General features: G+C 31.5%; 1 pseudogene; it reads left to right on the forward strand.

The window, feature by feature from the left end:
• Positions 1-12696: 12696 nt before the first annotated feature.
• Positions 12697-14002, forward strand: LOC110598103 (TRAF family member-associated NF-kappa-B activator pseudogene; annotated as a pseudogene).
• The last annotated feature ends 239 nt before the right edge of the window (positions 14003-14241 follow it).

The following is a 14241-nucleotide window of genomic DNA, read 5'->3' on the forward strand; positions in this document are numbered from 1 at the left end:
AAAGGTAGAAATATGATGTGGGTTACTAAAATAGCAGATTATCTTAAGGATGATTCATTTTCCTTCTTACAAATTTGGGGCATTAAATTAAAAAAATTGTTCTATGGTCATAATTTGAGAAAACATATTTTAGTCATCTTTTCCTTAGCACAAGATGATCCATGTAACCTACATGGATATAATCATGAGTGAGCCATTTAATTTTTGTCATTTTTAAATTTAAGCAAAATATAACATTATAGTAAAGAACAACCATTCTGAAACAGATTTACTAATATCAAATAGTAACTTTCCCATGTTAGCCATTTATTTCACAAATAACTATGAAGAACTTGCTATATACCAGATGTCACTCTAGAGTTTGCCCATGCATACATGGTTCTTACCCTCATGGATCATATATGGCTCAGATACTCAAACAATTAGAAATGCACAATAGCCTGAGAGCACAGGGTATATGGGGAACCCTTGCCCCAAGTGAGGGAGGTTGGGACAGGATTGAATGGAGATGGAATCTGAAGGAAGAGTAGGAGGTAAGGCCTGCTCCTTCACTTTGTGACTTTGGGAAAGTTACTTAGATTAAGTAAGGCTTAATTTTCTTGTCTCAAAATGAAAAATGATAAGTGTGAGAATTAAATTATGTTATGCTTATAAATCACTTAATACAAAATCTACCATATAGTCAACAATATTTTTAGGAAGATGAGTTCCCCAAACTCTCAGAATTTTTTATTATTGCATTAATTGTCAATATCTTAAATGAGCTCAAATTATCAGGCCCTACCTATTTTCTAAAGACTTCACTGATGTCTGCGAAGGTTTGTTGTCAATAATACTCAAAATCATATTTTGAATAATAATATTTGTTTAGGAAATGGTATCATATTAAGTTGAATTATATGAATTATATGAAATTGCCATTTTTGTAAGTCAAAAGTTGTTTAAAATTAGCAAATTACATGGTTCAACCTAAATATTAAGCCATAATTAATCTCACTATGAAGACTATTTTATAAATATTTGCATAAACCTTGGAGCAAGGGATAATTCATATATTGGCACATCTTATTTTTTATTTAATTTTTTTATAAGGGCAGAGATTTCCTTGTACTAAATTTTCTTTAGACTTTAGAAGCTAGCATTAGGAATTGTTTCACTTCAAAGTACGACCAAACTAACAAATCCCTTCTGACAGCATAATGTTAAACAGCCTGCACTTTTCTTACAAATGTGAATTCCACTGGTAAAGTCATTATTTTTGAAAGAAAATTAGAGACAACCTAAGCGTACAGAAATTGCCTTACAATTCCCCTGTTAGTGAGTAATTAAGAGAAATTATTTTTCCCTTGCTATTCTAAGCTGAACAGGTTCATCTATCTTTGTGACTCCAGGTATGAAAAAGGAAGTTCCATATAAAACTTTTCAGAGTTTTACATTCTATTCTTATGAGAATAAGAATGTGAATATATATATATATAATATATATATATATATGTGTGTGTGTGTGTGTGTGTGAGTGTATATATGTGTGTGTGTGTGTATATATATATATATATATATATATATATATATATATATATATTTATGCAATGACATATGATCAGTGCCACATCTCTGCAAATGGAAAAGGTAAGGGCCTCATAACCATAAGAACAAATCACTAATGTCTTTCACATCAGCTGAATACTTAATTTCCTTAGGTTCTATACACCATCAGTCTAAAACATATGTGAATCTTTCCTGTTATAGTTCAGTGAAATATTTCATTGCAAATACAATCTTCTGAGTAACTGAACAATCGTTTAAGAGAAAATATTACACCAAAAAGACACCAGAATTGTGATTTAGTCCCTCATGTTGCCAGTTTCAGAACTCACTTAACTCATATCAACATACCTTGTATATTTAAATGTTAGAATCTATTGATTTCCTTGGAGAAAATGTCTTTATAAAAGCAAAAGCATGGTGGATTATGCAACAAACATTAAATTTACTTATAGCTTTGATTTTTAAAAAAATCATAAGCACTATAATTTTTCAATCATATTGAAAGTGCACAAGTCAAACACAGAACAAATGACTGAATATTATGTGTAGCATTATCCACTTCTGTGCACTGAAGTAAGCATTTATCAAACGCTAGCTTTCAGATGAATATAGGCTGGGAGCATACAGATTAAAAAAACTTTCAAAGAAGTCTCCATGTAAGCATCAACATGTGTTATGGAATAATCAAGTTTCATTATGTGAAATAGTTCTATGATGTTGCTGGGAACTCTGAATTAGCAAATACTAAACAATCACTCCTAAGGAGAAAATAAAAGTGTTCCTACAAGCCTCTGGTCATAACATTTTGACCAACCAACTTTGTTGTATGTGTATTTCTGTTTGAAGACATTATATTTAATATATATAGTTGATTCAATACATTTAACACACAGCTGACAGTACTATAACTCATGTGTGAAGTATCTAACATAAATACTTTCTCCATAGGACCTGTTACAGTCTTCAAAACACATCAAATTCTTTCCTGCTTTAGGAACTCAGAAAACAAAACATATTATTTTTCCTTCCCAGAGGAAGTTCCCCAAAGTCTTTGCTTGGCTACCTCTTCCTCATGTTCTATGTTTTTATTAACATAATATTTTTTCAAAGTGTCCTTCTCTGATATGACACTACTACTTCTGCCTCTTTAATTTTAATTCCCTTATAATGCTTATTGTATCAAAGGATTCTTATCTACACTGCATATACCTACAGCAGTGAAAACTTAGACATGTGGGAGTCCTTCTTAGAGTTCAGATATGCACAGAGTCAAATTAAAAATACTTAAAATACGTCTCAATGCACAATGAAAACTTAAACTGAATTTTTATATGTGTCAAAAAGTTGTAAAAATCATTTTATCAGATATACGAATCTATAAAATTTTTAAATATTTAAAAATAAACCTTGGCAAATTATGAATTTGTAAACTTGGCAAAAAAAATTTCTGAAAAATTTTTTAGTCTATTCCCCAAATTTAGAAATTTTGAATAATAAGAGACAATTCATCACATACAAGTGATCTTCAATAAGATCCACAGCTGATTTAATCAGAAACCGTGCAAGCCAGACGAAATGAGATTAAATATATATTTAAAATGCTACAACCAAAAACAACTGTTAAACAAGAAATTTACAGTCAATAAAGCTATCCTTCAAAAATGAAGAGAATTTAAGACATCTCCAGATAAACAAAAATTGAAAGAATCTGTAACTAGCATATCTGACCTATAAGAAATTCTAAAGAAAGTCCTTCATACTGAAATAAAAGAACACTAGGCAATTCAACTTCACAACTTACTGGAAAAGGTAACTATATAGCTAAACATAAAAGAGTATAAATATATCTTCTATTTTTAACTCTTTCTATCTGATAAAGAAGAGAACTGCGTTAAGCAGCAATTTTAATAGAAGTTGATGGGCCCACCATAGAAAAAGATGTAATTTGTGGCAATAATAGTATAGAGGCATTGCACACTAAATATATAAAGTTTTTATATCTATTAAAATCAATTTGGTTTCAATCTAGGCCATATTGGTGTAAATTATAATCTGCAGATTAACCACTAAGAAAAAAATTCAAAACTATAGTAAAAACAATGTCAGGCAAATTAGAAAAAAATAAAATAAAATAAGACTCCAGTAGCTAAATTGAGGAATAAAAATGACATTGAAAACAAAATCTAGTTTGTCACCATGAGGATGAATGGCAAAAAAAGTAGGGGGTAAAAAGGAGTATTAGAAGTAAAAAGGCCAAGGAATGCACAAATTAGAATGTTAGATGTTTTGTCCCACAGTGTTAATATTGCAGAGAAGAATAAGGCCTCAGGAGGAGGTGAAAGTCCAGGAGTTGAAGTCTCTATTGGGTGAGAAAGAATGATGGGAGTAGAGGAGATGACACCATAAGAAGGAAGTGAGAATATTGTAGCCCCAGTATGCAGATGGACAGGTACCAATGTTCTGGCGTGGAGTGCTGAAGGGTGGCAAGGAAGACACCAGCCCTGAGTTCACCTGTGTGACATGAGAGCAAAATAAGCTTCTGAAGCAAGCAGCTGGAAAGCAGAGTCCTCCAGGGTAGGGTAGGTGAGGCAAGTTTCAGCTAAAGGTCAAGTCACTGGGACAAACACAAGATGAACCTATCTAATTTAACTTTCAGCACCGTTGCTCTAATGTTTCCTTTTCCACATGCAGCATTAATAGGAATTGAGTTCTCTAAGTGATAGCCTCTAAGCAACACATTCTATACAGTTTTATATGAATTTTGAAGAAGACAAAAGCATTGAAATAGTGTGGACTGGATTCACTTGCACAGTGTTCCAGGTTTTAAAAAAAGAAACAAAAAGCTACATCTTAAAACAAGCATACATATATTAAGACACTAGCTATTACAGAAATATTTAGCAACAAGTATATATTCGGTATTCAAAAGTAATCATGCAAAGTGTAACTGAAAGAGGAAATCAACAGAAAAAAAAATAGTTTGGTACATTAAAAAATCATGCAGAGAAAAGTGCGGTTAAATAAACAAAACTGAAGATGCTAACAATTATATCCTATTATTAACTTTCCAAAAGCTAATCTGCTGAAATTAGCTTACAAGGCTAAAATTGTGCAAAAAGTAAGAATATTCAAATAGAGGGTCTCTGTTGCACTTTTTTGCATACTCAAGCGTTTCAATGTTGTCTGCTGCAATCTTTGTTCATGGCAGTTTCTAACCACAAATAACATTAAATCAGAAAATAGTTTATTTGTTCTTCTAATGAATTATTCAGATTTCAGAACAATCCCATTCCCAGAGATGTTTTATTCTAATGTTAAAACAATCATCTTCTCTTCATTCCAGGTGCAAAATTAAAATCACAGAAAAGGCAAACGCCATTTGTGGCATGTAAGTTTCCTAGTGTTTTAATTTCCTTGGAACTCAGTTTTCTCATACGTAAAATGCAAAAAAAAAAAAAAAAAGGTAATATTATGGTAAAGGATTGTGATAAAGTTAAACTTTGTAATGTACATTAGATATTTTGTACTCAGCACATACCAACAAATCAAATAAGTGTTAGTTGACCTTATTTTAATAAATATTTTATTTGTTTATTTTCTATTCTATTTTTATCAAAGTAATAATTGCGCAAGGTTAAAAACAGCATTCTTTTTGGCCACTTCTTCTGTGAAGACCAGTGCTCCCAAAGCAACAATTGAGGACAAAAATCAAAGCACCAAACGTAATGCAGGTACATACAAATGTGCAGAGTTTTTCTCTGAGAGAATGCCACCAATTTTGGTTGTAGAAAAGATAACCATAATGGGTACAATTTATAATCTTTAGGACATTAGGCAGTTTTGGATCTGAACCAGAAATTTCATTCTAACATTTCTTTCTTAAATTTCCTAGCAATATTTAGTAATTCAAATGCTCATTGAAATGATCATCTTATCTTAGTAGTCCCATTTTAATTAACAAGTTGTAAAACATTGACACATTTAATTTTACACTTATATGAGAGTTATAATTTTATCTTCTTGAAAAATGTGCTTCCATTTAGCTAATTTTAATTATTTAAGTATTTCTTTCCTGTTGCCTGATACATACAAAAAAGTTATAAATTTACCAAATTTAGATATTGTCTAAGAACTTCTCGCTATGATTAATGATGATTCAATATTTGTAAGCACTTAGCTTTTAATATTTTTTTTAAAAAATTCTTACTTTATGGCATTCAGTTCCTCTCTGACTGATCCTTCTAATGTTTAAGGAATAAAGTGATTTTATTTCTTTGTTGTTCAAATTAAAACTATCATGCGATTATTTTCCAAAATGAAATTGTTAACACCAGGACCTGCCTTTCCGATTATCATATGTTTTCATTTGTCTTTATATTTTCTCATTATCTTTAACATCCAACAGTTTGAATATGTTATCTATAAGACTGGTTTTTTTAATCCCTCCTGCTTTGGGTTCTTTGACACTTTGGAGTCTGTTAATTCCTTCATTACTTGGTGAAAAATTCTCAGCTATTATATCTTCACATATTTCTTCTACTGCATCATGTTCCTGTTCTCATTCCTGGATTTTAATGTTACATATAGTTTGTATCTCACAATCCATGGATTCTCTGTTCTTTTTTTAAAAAATGTATATTCTCTTTATGTTTAAACTTCAGCAATTTCTGTTATGTCCAAGTTCATTGATTTGTTTTTACATCTGCAGTATTATTTACTAATAAATCTTTAGCAGAATACTTCCTCTTTGACATCATGTTATTTTAACATTTTTTTCCAACCATTTCTATTTGACCTTTTCATCATTTTCAATTCACTCCCAAAATATTCTATCCATACATGAGTTCTGTTTCCCTTTCCTACTACATTATTTACTACACTATTTATGGTTATTTTTAAATCTTTCTCTGAGAAATCACACATATGGATCATCTCTGTATCTGGTTGTGTTGATTGTTTATTAAAATGTTAACTTTTCATCTTTTGTGTGTGACAATATTTAATTGAATGCATTTTATTATGTTTAAGACAGTAGAGACCAACGTAAATGCAAGGGTATGCCTCTTTTGATTCCTGTCTTTTATGGCATCTCTAGTCAATCTACCCAGGAGTTGAGCTTGTATATAGTTTGTATTTCTGTGATTTTTCTCCTGTGCAGCACAGACTTCACATCAGGGGCTTCCAGTCATTTCAAATTGTTAAGCTGGCCCACACTCCACCTGTAATTGTGGTTAAAATATTAACTGTATTCTTTTATTCACTTTTATAAAGACTAGTTTTTCCTCTTGTGTTCTTCCAACTGTGACACCAATTTTATATCTCATTTATGCAAAAGATTTGTAAGTTTTGAGAATTTAGTTTACTTAGTTGCCTTAAAACCTCAGTTCTCTAATTGGCTAAAAGTAATTAAAGATTTTCTAGAATATGTGACTCTTTCTCCTTGTTAAAATGGAATATTCTTGTATCTTTTACATATCAAGCAGACAGGAAGTTCTATAGTTTGGCTTTGTGGAAATATTTTAATGCAAACAATAATCATAGTAAAACAGTTATTTTCATTTAGAAAGTAGACAAATATGCCAATTTATCCCAATTATCTTAAAATTATTTTTGTTGCTATACAAGATGATATTTTAGTTATGGTCTACTTTCTGTAATTTTAACTATGAATTTATTGATCCTGACTATTATATTTACAAATAAAAGTTATGACTGTGGATGTAGCTCAGTTGCAGATTGCCTAACATGTAAAAGGCTCTAGGTTTTATTCTGTATCACTAAAAAATTAGAAAATAAGAATTAAATTGTACAGGATTTCAAAATATCAATAATATAAATATATAGTAAAGATTAGATAAAATATAGGAAGACCAGAGAAAATGAGTTTAAGATAAGGAATAAATAATGGTTAGAAATGTTTAGAGATATACCAAATACTTCTTAGGACATACATTTCCAAGAGTGTTAATTGCATATTATTAATTCTAAATTCAAATTTAATAGGAAATTTTATATTCTAAATAAAATACTTTATTATCCTTTTGTTGATAACTTGCTTTTTAAACACTTTTCCTAAACCATGGGAAGTAGAGAAAATAAATATTTTTGCCTCACAAAGTATATTAATTCTAGGACAAATAGTGAAATTTAAAGTACTTTAGTGTGCTCACCTGAAAAAAAATTCAAGGGTCAGTGGTACAGCTCAGTGATAGAGTGCTTCCTAGCATCTATAAGGATCTAGGTCCACTTCCTAGCACTGAAAAAAAAAATCCAGTGGGGAAAAATTCAAAAGAGAAAAGTGGAGGGGCTTTGAGAGATCATTAATTTTATTTTAAAATATCTCATAACAATTACTACTGATTACTCATATTCTTTCAAAATTTGTCTGAGTTTACTTACTGAATTTTTGAAAAGTCAATTGCCTATTTAAAACTTAAAAATATAAAACAACAAATAAAGAATTGGCAATAAGCTACTATTCGCTTCTTTCTTTCTGTATTATGATATTTTAAAACTTGAAAACCTGAAGAACAGCTTTGATGTTTTACCAGTTTGACCAGGTCTTTCAAAGGTTACCTTAATTTACTAACAGCATTGCTTAAGTTTATGGGACAATTCAAATACCTCAGTTTAATATACCTTTAAATTTTCTTCCTTGTTCTTCCACATGTTGACTACGAGTCTTGGAATGAACAGTATCAATCAGACTTTCGGAGTTCAGACAGAAAGAGAGAACTATTTTTCATTCTCACTATCGTATCCCAAACATCCAACATCATACTGTATACAAGAGGTTAAATTAATATTTTCCAATTAATAAACTCAATATCCTATCCATAGAATAGGATATCTTACTGGACTTCATGATATGTTCTTTCCAATATTTTAACTACATTTTTTTGTCTCACAATTCCTTTCTGTTTTTAAATTAATAGTATTTCTCTTTAATAAATTATGTCAATGTTTTGCTTAGAATAAATCAGAGCATAAGATTATAAATAATAATATTTAGAAATAGAATATAACATTCTATTGAAAAATAGTTCCCCAAATATTTTATTTATATGTTATAAAACATGGGTTCTTAGAAAAGCAAATAGAAGATAAAAAAAATGTGTCATACCTTTTGCACATTTCTAGAGATAAGCCTTATTCAAACAAAATATTCCAAGAATTGCTTCTTACTAATATATTTCCTCCTCTAATCATCAGAATATTGCCTATAGTGTCAATTGGGATCAATGTAGTCAAGATATTCATATAACCGAACTGAAGCCAAGACTCAGGAGTTGTGTCAGAGCAATATCATAGTAAACAGAAAAGTCCTGTAATCAAAAATTAATTTCAAAAGAGTCAGTTATATTTTATACTTTCTTGAAAATACTGAGCATGAGTTCAGAATCATCTTTTATCAGATTAGTTTAAAACTTTATATTTCCTCCAACGTCTCTTTCCTCCACCTTTGTTCAGGAAAGTAAACTAACAAAACTACAAACTCATCCTAGTTCTATCCCCATATCTATGGCTCTTACTCTTCAATCTCTTTTCTTCTGCTTCCATTCCTTTAATTTCCTTCTTTGTGCCTCCTTCTTGTCACTTGCAGGGTAACTTCCTCTGAAGATGTTTTGTCTTTTCCTACCCCATCCTAAGAATGGACTTCATCTTTCTCATCACAAGTGTCCCAAGAGGTTTTCTGTATTTTCTATACACTTTTAAATACCCATTGTGCATCCTTAAAGTTAAAATTTGTGTTACAAAAGTGGAAGAGTAAGAGTCTGAAATCCTGAATTATAAATTATTTTGACCCATAATATTTATCCCTACTACTTGGAGGATTAATCTGACTCCATATTTTGTAGGAAAATGTAGTGAATTGAAAATAAATAAATAGATAAATAACACACAATACGATATATAGAGGATTGCAGAAGTAGAGTAAGACACACTTGACTTCAGTCTTTTACCTACTCTTTTACCTGGGTGCATCCTTCAACTGGTCTGACATTCCATTTCCTCATCTGTAATATGGAACTAATAATGTGCTACAAGTTTTGTTGTGAAGATTAAGGAGAACTTAGAGATCAGTTTCATAATTAGTATCAGAATTGGATTAGTGTATGAAAGGCAACATTGACACATTTTTATCAATATTTATTTATCCTTTATATTCTATTGACATGAGAATATTTCCTCCATATTGTTTCTTCCTAGTAAGTAGAACTGGATAATACTATGTGTTTTAGGACTTCTTACATGCCTGTATGTTAAATAATGCTCTGTGCCTGGTATAAATTCTTGCCAAACAATTTATATGCCAATTTATAGCTTAAATATATGTAATTTATTATATATATAGTTTATTATATGTATATATATATGTATATATATACATATATATATATATCTTAAGTGGAAAGTATGTGTAGGTGTGTGTGTATGTTTGTGTGTGTTTGTATGCATGTGGGGAGAAAAAGATATTTAACTTCCAAATTCTCCCTGCTAAGAAATTGATGAAAACCCTAAATCAAAGGAATGTAAAATGATTCAGCCACTCTGATACCTAGTTTGGAATTTTCTCCCCAAATTAAATACACTTAACTGAGTGACCAACCATGGCACTTCTGCATATTTATCCAAAAGTAATAATAATTTATGTTCACACAAAAAAATTTGTACATGAATATTTATAGCAATTTTATTTATAATCACCCAAACATGAAAAAAGTTTTTTAAAAGGTTGAATAAATAAGCAAATTGTAGTAAATGACACAATTCCATTATTACAATTGAAAATAAAAAGGTTTAACTGCTGTTACACTCAACTACTTGAATCAATCTCAAGTGAATTTTCTCAAAAGTTTGTACACTGTATAACTCTATTTATACAAAATTCTTCAAAATAATAATCTGGAGTGATGAAGAACTGATAAGTAATTGCCAAGATTTAGGGTTAGAAGAAGTTCAGGAATAAAAAGTGACAACTTGAGGGTGTTTGGGTCTCTATCACTGTATCCCGATTTCGATGTTGGTGACACACATTTGTAAGTGAGTTAAAATTTATGGAACCATACACCAAAAATGATCAATTTACTGAATGCTAATTAGCTTTGATTCTTATTAAGGAATAGAAAAAATAGTTTATTCATTTGAAAATTAGTTTATTTTGTTTATAAAAAAATAGTTTATTCATTCAAGGTATTATTTGTTCTATCCTGAGAAATTTCCCATCTAATTTTAATCCATTTCAGTTACCACATATCATACCTTTTCTAACATTACTCTTTTTGCTAATTAATATTTTCATGAGAAGGATAGTAGTTGGGAGAGAATTTTTACGTTTTCAGAAGTGGCATGCAAAATCATTAGTAAGAAAGGGATTGAAGTAAATTAAATCATTCTCATTTCTTTGAGCCATGTTCAAACTTAACAGGCATTGCCCATTCACAAAGTCATTATAAACTATTTGATCTCACATCAGTATATTAAATAATCTCTTCACCAAAGAAGACTCACCAGGCATAACCCAGTGTGATGTCAAGAGAGAAGAGGAAAAGCTGACTCAGAAGTCAGACAGCACTTGCAGTCCCTTTGGCCTCATGGTCATAGTGATTGATGAACTAAAAATAACTGTACAACAGATGGCAATAAGCATGACAACTTGCAGAAGCACCTGAATTTCTCCAAGTCTTTTCACAAATGCCAGTGGGGCTCAAAGGCAATGTCAAAGAGGCTGAGTTCATGAAATTCTCAAAATTAAAGAGTAGTGTAACAAACATGGGTGACTTGTCCCTGGCTATGGCCTCAAACTTTAAATTCCAGGAGTTTAGGAAATCCAACCAAAGAAAGTAGTCTTTTTTTCAGAGTCTATGACAGGAACACGCAGCTGCTTCAAACACGGAACACCCCACGTGGCCAACGTGTAGATCGCATCTGGGCACTACATCATCCTGTGAAACATTCAACTTTGATATAGCAGCCAAAAAAAAATGGAATTAAATAAAATACATAAAAGCAAGGTTGTGTGAGCATGAGGACAGCTTTTGAAAAAAACTAGACTTTTATTCCATAAACTGCTCAGGCCAAAAAAGAGCATAGCCATTGAAAGTTGGTTCCATTATGACCACAATTTCAATGACAGACCTACTCACTAAATTATCCAGTTGTTACCTCCTTACTCCTTCAGTGCCCTGCTCTTTTTGGCCTGTGGACTCTGTATTGTCAGAATAGTCACATACTTTAAGGGGAAAAAAGATTTAATGGCATTTTTCTCGTTATGACAAAAAGAGCTTGCTAATTCAACAAACATTGAAATAAATGCAACTATTGCTGTAGTTCCATTAGTGGAGATATGAATGTTTTATTTTTATGAAAAGAGAGTCTATTTGTACATGTGGTCACATAGCTGGTAAGCAAGTAGAGCCTAGAATATAGTCAATCCTGGTTATAGTGTCTTTCCTCAAAATGAAGAGCCTCCTCCTGCTAATTTGCCCAGCCACTGGTAGTGCCTATATGTAGTTTCTCTGCCAAAGAGGTGTGTCTTTTTCTAATTTATGCAAACTTACTGGTATTTAATCAAAAACTTTAAATATAAAAAATTATCTAAATCCAACTAATTATATGGGAAAATGGCAGATATAAGGGCCAGGTAAATAAGAAAAAAAGAAAAGGAACTGAAAATAAAGGTAGAGGGTTCTTTTGTTTTGATTTTTGTTTTGTTTTGTTTTTTAAGGTCTAGAATGTTAAACCTTGAAGAAAGAACAAGACTGAATATAGAGAGAAGAAGGCTGTGAGGATCATGAAGATTGGAATTAGATAAAACCATGCCAGCATATTCCCTCCAAACTGCATCATTCATTTTAAATTGGGTGAGGAGTCAATGGCCTGGTGCATGAGAAAGTTGCTTTCTGCTTTCCTATGGAGTGTCATCATAGTCTTGTCAATAAAACTTGGAAATTTCCCAAAGGGTCATGGAGAGAATAGGTGTAAGACATGGAAATAGCAAAAGCCAACCCCATCTATAGTGAGAACACAGCCATCAAACCTATCACCTTAATCCATCCTTTATAGTGATGCTATAGGACAAAGAAGAATGATAAAAACATTGCAAAGCAACTTAACAAAGCATATGAAGCCTTCCAACGGGCACAAATGGGTGGAGACTCTGCAGTAAGGAACTATATAGTAAAGACCAAATAATATATGAGCAACAGGAGAAGGTATAACTTTAGCTATTATTGACAGAGAAAGCGAAATTACTTTTTGTAAATTCCAATTGAGATAACAGTTATGGCTAATGTTCTTCTCCAGATATTGAAATAAGGAAGAATAATTTAACTTTTGATCAGCCACATGATAAATGAGTAATGCCAAGAGAAAAATAAAGACCAAAAAGTAAAATTGATACATTCTATCCAGACCTTATTGCTCTTGACCAAAGCATGAAAGGCTTTTCTCCCAACACAAATAGGTAAGAAGTAAGCAGGTACTTCCCCTAAGAAAGAAACTTCACCAAGTGGTTTCAGTACTCCTTTATTCCATGTAAAGATGATTGGGCAGGGGGAGAATCTGAAAGAATAATTTCACTGAACGTACATAAAGCAAGAATCACAGAAAGACTGCATGAGCAAACTTGATATACCAGACATTGCAACCAAAACACAGTGCTCTGTAAATATATAGTGTACGAATAAAACAGATAACCAAAAAGCACTATTTAAGCCTCAGACCAAAGATGATTATAAATAGAAATGATCCATGCATCAAGTTTGTCATACAAAGAGAACTGGGCAAAATGAGGAAGACATCTCTTTTGAATCCCTTTCTAAATTCAATATCAAGTTTCCACCTATGCAAAGTGACTCTGCTAGTCTTTATCTATGGACATATATTTTGCTCATACCATTCCAAAGGGACCTAAAATTCTCAGTTCTGCTACATCTGAGGCAATTGTGCCCAGAAACACTCAGTATTAGAGATAACGAAGAAATGTTGTTAAAACAAAAGAAACTTTGTTTGAAATACACAAATGGACCCTATAGCTTCAGCTATGCTGAACCTTAAAACACCAGAGAAAGCAAAATGCTCAAATTTGGTAAACACTTGTATCAGGACAACTCTGGATAGAGTTTCAAGTTTGCCAGTGGAGACCATAATGAGTTCTACATGTACACATTCCTCTTCAAGGCCTGTCTGATGCACCTTTTCCCACACTCTGCTACCCAGGAAAAGCTATCCAAGACCACAGCAGGCTCTGTGGAAGCTTTTTCCTCATCTAGACAGTGGCTTAGTGGTAGTAACAGACTCAGGACTGCAAGTACTTCGAGTCTGTGAATTCTGGCAAACGTTCTCCTATCATCCTTTACATCCAGAAACAGTTTCCTCTAACATTTTAATTCACACTTTAATGGGGAGACTTAGGACACATCTAAAAGTAGATGTATCAAGTTTCATGTGATGATATTGAATTTGTAATACTATAAAAATGATTATAAACTAAATTCAAGATAATTTCATTGAGTTAACAGTGATTTGAATTTTTTCTAGACATATTTCATAACTTTCTTTTATCTTTTAAAAGATCATTATGTACAAAATTATAAATTTTTGTACTCATGTTTACATTGTTACTAGCATAATTTAAATCATGTATATGACTTTCGAGTTGTGATCACAAATTATGTTTGTTTCTAATAT

Source organism: Ictidomys tridecemlineatus, chromosome 8, assembly GCF_052094955.1.
Source record: "Ictidomys tridecemlineatus isolate mIctTri1 chromosome 8, mIctTri1.hap1, whole genome shotgun sequence".
Taxonomy (NCBI): domain Eukaryota; kingdom Metazoa; phylum Chordata; class Mammalia; order Rodentia; family Sciuridae; genus Ictidomys; species Ictidomys tridecemlineatus.